Raw genomic sequence first — 6,154 nt, 5'->3', positions numbered from 1 at the left:
CATATATATGTGTGTGTGTGTGTGTGTGTGTGTGTGTGTGCAGGCCTATAAAGTATGACTTGCGTCCCTAAATGTGTTTCAGTGTATCTTTCATCCAGTGGGCACACCAATAGTCCTGTCCCAATAAGACACTGTATCTCTTCTAGCAGCCTTCAATTGCAAAAAGTTTCTTGCCCACTTCTCCATGTCTATGCTGGGATTTTGTCTGGTTTGAGCTTTCATACGACTTGTGCATGCCTCAACAATGGTTGTGAATTCATATGAATAACTTACTAGCTGCCTGGAAGACTGTTTCCCCATAGTCATCGACCTCCTATGGTTCTTAAAAATGTTTCCTCCTCCTTTAATGGAATGGTCCCTGAGCCTTGGAAAGCACAGATTTAAAATACATATCCTATTCAGGGATAAGTGTGCTGTAGCCTCATGTTCTCTGCACATTGGTCAAATGTGAGTTTCTGTATTAATCACCATCTGATGTATAAGGAACTTCTCTAGTAAGAATTAGATATTTCATTCTATGTAGAGAGATTGCATTGATGTGTCACTTAGGGTTAGGCATGTCACCAAATTTATTCTCCAGTTCTGGAACTCTGCAATAGTCTGCATCTGTTGCCAAAAGATCCTTCTCTAATGAGGGGATGAAAGGTACACATGTCTGTAAATATGAGGATGCATATTTAGAATAATGTAAGAAATTACACTGATCTAGGGATGCAGCAAAATTTTTTCTCTAGGTCTATGACTTCTCCAGCCATGTGTATTTGCCTATATTTATAGTACCACACATGAGTTCCCTTCCATTGGGTAGGCCTTAATTCCAATTAAACAGCTGCTGATTACACCCAAGATAAAGATGCCACTACTGCATCAATAGTAATAATTTGCTAGGCCAGTCATGGTTGTTTTTTAGGCATTACATCTGGGTAAGACGATTGGTTTTCTCCCTTGGTGGCTTGATATAGTCTTCTCAGATACCAAGAGAGAGAGTGTTCAGGGAGGAAGTTTCCAGGTCAGTTACAGTCACTTCTGGAGCTACTGGAAAATCTAGAATACCTTGGACAGCTATAGACCTAATCCAGAATAAAATCTGTCCTGAGTGTGGCTCCTCAGAAGAGCTTGACCATCACCACTTCTACAGCTTTGCCACCTATATAATCCACAGTTTAATTAGTAGGCTCAAAGGAGCACAGCTCCACATCTGCCACTGACTGTCCTGGTCATGCCACAGTATTAGAATCTTGAATAAGTGCCATTTGACTTTATGCAAACTTGACTAAACAACAGAATTGTGTTCCGAGGTAGGACCTATGACCTGTCCCCATCCTTGAATTTTAAGCAGGTTCACAGTCCTAGGAAAGGTGTCTCTCCTTTCATGTATATTGTTTCTAGATCTTAAGTATATATTAGGTACATGAATATGTTTATTTGAGATCCTTATCCAAGAACACCATCATAAGAAAAGAAATTCAAAGCACATACTGCCTCTTGTACAGAATTTAAATATTCAATTTATTTTTTAATATATTTTTATTTATTATTTTTATTTTATGTGTATGAGTGTATTGCCTGTGTGTAAGTAAGTGCACCATGTCATGCAATGCCTGAGGAGGACAGAAGAGGCTGTTGGATTCCCTGGAACTGGATTTATGGACAGTTGTTAGCTGCATGTGAGTGCTGGGATTCCAAGCCAGGTCTTCTGCAAGAACTACCAGTATTCTTAACTGCTGAACCATCACTCCAGCCCTTTATATATTCAATTTCAAGTGAGATATATTTTGATATGAGATCCAAATAGGGTTATTTAATATAATTCAGTTACTTGATGACTTCCGAAAGTGATAGAACAATTTCATGAATTGTGGGAAAAAGCATAAAGTGAAGACAAAGTAAAAGCTCTAAGCTGATTTGATTATGTTACTATAAAAAAGCATGGACCATATGAATTTTGAATTATTCACCATAGAGTGGTTGCTTGTATATGTCTGAAACACCAGAGGAAGGTCATTTAAATAACAGTCCAATGAGCTAATGATGAGATGTGACTTGGGCAAAAAGGGAACACCTCAGCATAGTTTCACTATAACCTTTTCTAACCAGATGTGGATCAATGTGTGAAATGTTCAGAAAGTCATTATACAAACACAGAAAGGAATCACTACCTCCATAAAGCTGTGGCTTTCTGTCCTATGAAGACCCTTTGGGGATGGCACTGATCAGTATAGCCCTGTGTTTCTCTGTACTTAACAGCTGCTGTTTTGGGGGTCTTTGTGAAGCACTGTGGCACTCCCATTGTTGAGGCCAATAATTGGACTCTCAGTACACACTGGTCATCACACTCATCATCTGTTTCCTCTGATCCCTGCCCTTCATTGGCCATCCAAATCCAGCCACCTGTATCCTGCAGCAGACCATGTTTGGAGTTGTGTTCACTGTGGTCCTCACATTGAGCTTGGCCACATCATCATTGTGTGCAATGAGGGTTCAGTCATTGCCTTCCACTTTTTCCTAGGATACTTATGCACCCCGGCACTTGAGAGCTATGTGTTGGCCTTCTTAAATCTGCTTGACATGTTCAACGAAACCAACTTCCTAACATTCATCATGCTGGTATTCCTTAGCATCTGGGTCACATTCCTCCCTGTCTACCACAGCACAAGTGGGAAGGTCATGGTGGCTGTGGAAGTCTTCTCTGTCTTAACTGCTGCTGCAGAAATCTTAGTTTTCAACGTTCCTTCCAAGTGTTACATTATTTTGTTAAGGAGAGATAGGAACTCACTTTGTTCTATCAGGGGCACAACACCTTCTCAAATAAATCAATTTCTTAAAACTTAGTTCAAAAATAAATTTAGTTCATAGCCAGGCATGCTGGCATACACCTTTAATCCCAGCATTTGGGAGGCAGAGGGAGGCACATCTCTGTGCGTTCAAGGCCAGCCTGGTCTACATGGTGAGTTTCAGGACATCTGGAGCTACAGGGAGACCCTGTCTCAAAAACACCAAAAGGTTTTTAAAGTATTAATTAAATAAATAAGCAAATAAATAAATAAATGTAGTTCATGTGTTTCTAAATTAGATATGAGGCTTGAGGCCTGCCTTGCCCTAGTCTAAAGTCAGTTATGAAGTTATATGGGATTTGATTCCCTGGGGCTATTGTTTCTTCATCTAATTATATTGTACAATAATATAATTTTATTTTTATGTTTTTTCATATTTGAAATCCATTTCACATTTTTAATAGACTCGCATTTTGTAGCTGGTTTAGAACTTACTACATAGACCGAGCTGGCCTCAAATTCACAGAGATTCGCCTGTTTCTACCTACTAGTGCTGAGGTTAGAGTTACATACCATTATGCCCAGTCCATGCTTCCATTTTGTGTCTTTTCAGACTATTAATTTTCCTGTGATTGATTCATTTTTAACAAAAGCCACATTTATTCTTTTATTTTCTTGTATTATTCAGATAGTTTCTTTTTTAATACGTATGAGTGTATTGCCTGCATGTGTATAAGTGCACCCGTGTTGTTCAATGCCTGTCAAAGTCAGAAGAAGGCCTTGGATTCCCCCAGACATGGAGTTAAGGAGAGTTGTTAGCTGCCATGTGAGTGCTGGGAGTTGAACCCAGGTCCTCTGAAAGAGTAGTCAGTGTTCTTAACCACTGAACTATCTCTCCAGCCACTCATATAATTTCTTAATTTGGAAAATGGACTCCTCCTTTAATCATTTGTGATAAAACTTCAGGAGTCAAACTTGTAGCTTTTAATTTTTATCATTTTACATTTGTTGTTAAGACATATTAGCACATAGGTATCAATGTGTTTCTTAAGCCTTCAGTACATCTCAATAATTTGCAATGCTTTCTTTTGGTTTATGTGCTTATTCTGAATAAAAACTTATTTTTGAAATTCCATGTAATTTTTCATGAAGATAGTATTGTACCAAACCATTGCATAATAGTTGCACCCTAAGTTAATAAGTAAAGTAACTTAGAACTTTACTAAAACCCCAAATCAAGTGTCAGTTAATAGGAATAATTCACTTAGAGTTAATTATAAGCTCTCATTCTTCAAAATACGATGAGATGTGTCACATGGCCAGATTGTAGAGTGCAATTGAATCTGTAGCCACTTCTCTTTGACTGTAAACATATGAACAGGTTTTATCTAGTCATTTTATCATAACTGATTACTTTTTGTTAAATTGGTATATATCCCTTCAATTTGAATTATATGTTGAATGAAGCCTTCAATTTTATTACTACTTATTTGCCTAAAACTTATTATTCCATGAAAAGATGCAGTTTATTAATACTACCAATTTATTTCTGCTAAATTTAATGTGTGAAAAAAAATATGATCCTTAATACAGTTCACCTTTTATCCTAGTAATCTCTTTTACTTCTATTACCCAGGATGTGTATTTTCAAATTACAGTATAGAAGGGATTTTTTATAATCTTCTACCGTGTAAAATGGAAAGTGGTGAAAGGAGAGTAAATCTTCAGAAACCATTTTGGCAGATCACAACTTCCAGTTATGTTCTTAAATAATTAACATGATGCAGAATGAGAACAGAAGCTCCCTTCAATATTCTCATACTCTTTTCATAGATGAGAGAAAAAGAATCTTTATTCAGTGTGAAACTACAACAGATACCTGATGAATAACTTGTGGTTGGTTAGAAAATTGGGACTTACACCCAGGAAGTGAATGCCTAAGATCATAAATAGACTATTACCAGCACAATATGCAGCAAACAAGCACACAGTTTGAGCTCAGTTTTTCAATAGGCCTTAAAACCAACAGAGTTACTTAAAGCTATAGAGGATATACGATAGGGGAAAACTAAACAGGACTCAGATTGGTCAAAATTTCATTGAACTTAATTCTTAATGTAGTGGAAGACAAGGGCCGTTGACAACACAGAGATTGGAATTTAAACATACAAATCTCAGGAAGTGTCTCTGAAGTTTAATGTTTGTGCTCATGGAAAATGTACTTATTTATTTAATCTCCCTGGAAAGAAACTCATAACTTCTACATGCGAATTTATGAAAAGAGGCAATGTTAAAGATTCTTTTCCTAATAGTACCATAAATATCATAGCTCTGAGTAATTAGTTGATGTAATTTGAACATGTTTATTCTTTTACAGGTTTTTGAGTTTGAGACTTGGTCACTTATGAGGTGTAATCACACCTCATAAGGCTTTGGAAATTTAAGAGGTAGGTCCTAGCATATGTCTCTACTCTCTCTTTGTTCTATTGTTGCATTATAATTATGTGGTCCCTAGCTCTGTCGTTATCTCTGCCTCTTTTAGACGATTGTCATGATACCTACTAGAGGATGCGTAGGAGTGTAGAACTTCTCAAAAGTTCCATAACTTTCATACTGTCTTAAATATATCATAATATAAGTGGAGAATCATTAAAGATTGAAATGAAGGTGTGACCCAGATGTTCCTCTAACCTCATGACAACAAGCCATAGTTCCGCCTCCTTCCCATGTTCTGCAAAGGAGTCAAGCCCTTTACCTCTTCCATTCAATCGGTTGACATTAGCTGCTTGAAGGGGAGGGACTAAGGGTATAAAAGCTGGGAAAACCATGAGGCTGCTCTCTCACCATTTTGTGTGGCTGTCTGGACCCCACAGGATTTATGTTTAGGTGTGGACTTTTGAGCACAGCATGAATGGAGGGGAGGTGCCCACTCTTCTGTAAGTAAACCAGCACCCCATGTTCAGTTAGCAAGTCCAATAAACTGGTTAAGAATCTTCAAATGGGGGTTTGGAGAATTCTTGCCTCAGGTAAGGACAGTGGGAGGAGTATGTCACATGTACATCCCAGTGAATTTGACTTACAATTGGCATAGTCTGGCAAGATATGACAAAACTGAGAATATGTTTTGGAAGTGCGATAATGATGTCCCTGATATGAAAGAAAAGACCAACAACCAAAGTAAAGTGGGGTAAAGGAAGAGTGTGGGCAGAGGAAATGTTAAACTGGTGGGCCATGCCCATAGGCTTGGTGAGGGTGGCTTCAGTGGCATGGTTAATTCAGTGGACAGTGAGATCTGTAAGTAGGGTGAGACCATCTAAGCAGTAGAGGTCAGTGGGAGAAATCTCAGGGTGGCAGCCCTCTTGTAGATGGTATTGGGTGGC

At 38.1% G+C, this 6,154-nt stretch overlaps 1 pseudogene; it reads left to right on the top strand.

Moving 5' to 3' along the window:
• The window catches only part of LOC103736370, an 8,340-nt pseudogene extending 5,508 nt beyond the window's left edge, over window positions 1–2,832 (top strand).
• Window positions 2,833–6,154: the final 3,322 nt, after the last annotated feature.

This window comes from Nannospalax galili, unplaced genomic scaffold (genome assembly GCF_000622305.1).
Source record: "Nannospalax galili isolate Female #2095 unplaced genomic scaffold, S.galili_v1.0 scaffold558, whole genome shotgun sequence".
NCBI classification, from domain to species: domain Eukaryota; kingdom Metazoa; phylum Chordata; class Mammalia; order Rodentia; family Spalacidae; genus Nannospalax; species Nannospalax galili.
The sequence above is the reverse complement of the archived record's forward strand: the minus strand, read 5'-3'. Positions and strand labels throughout refer to the sequence as shown.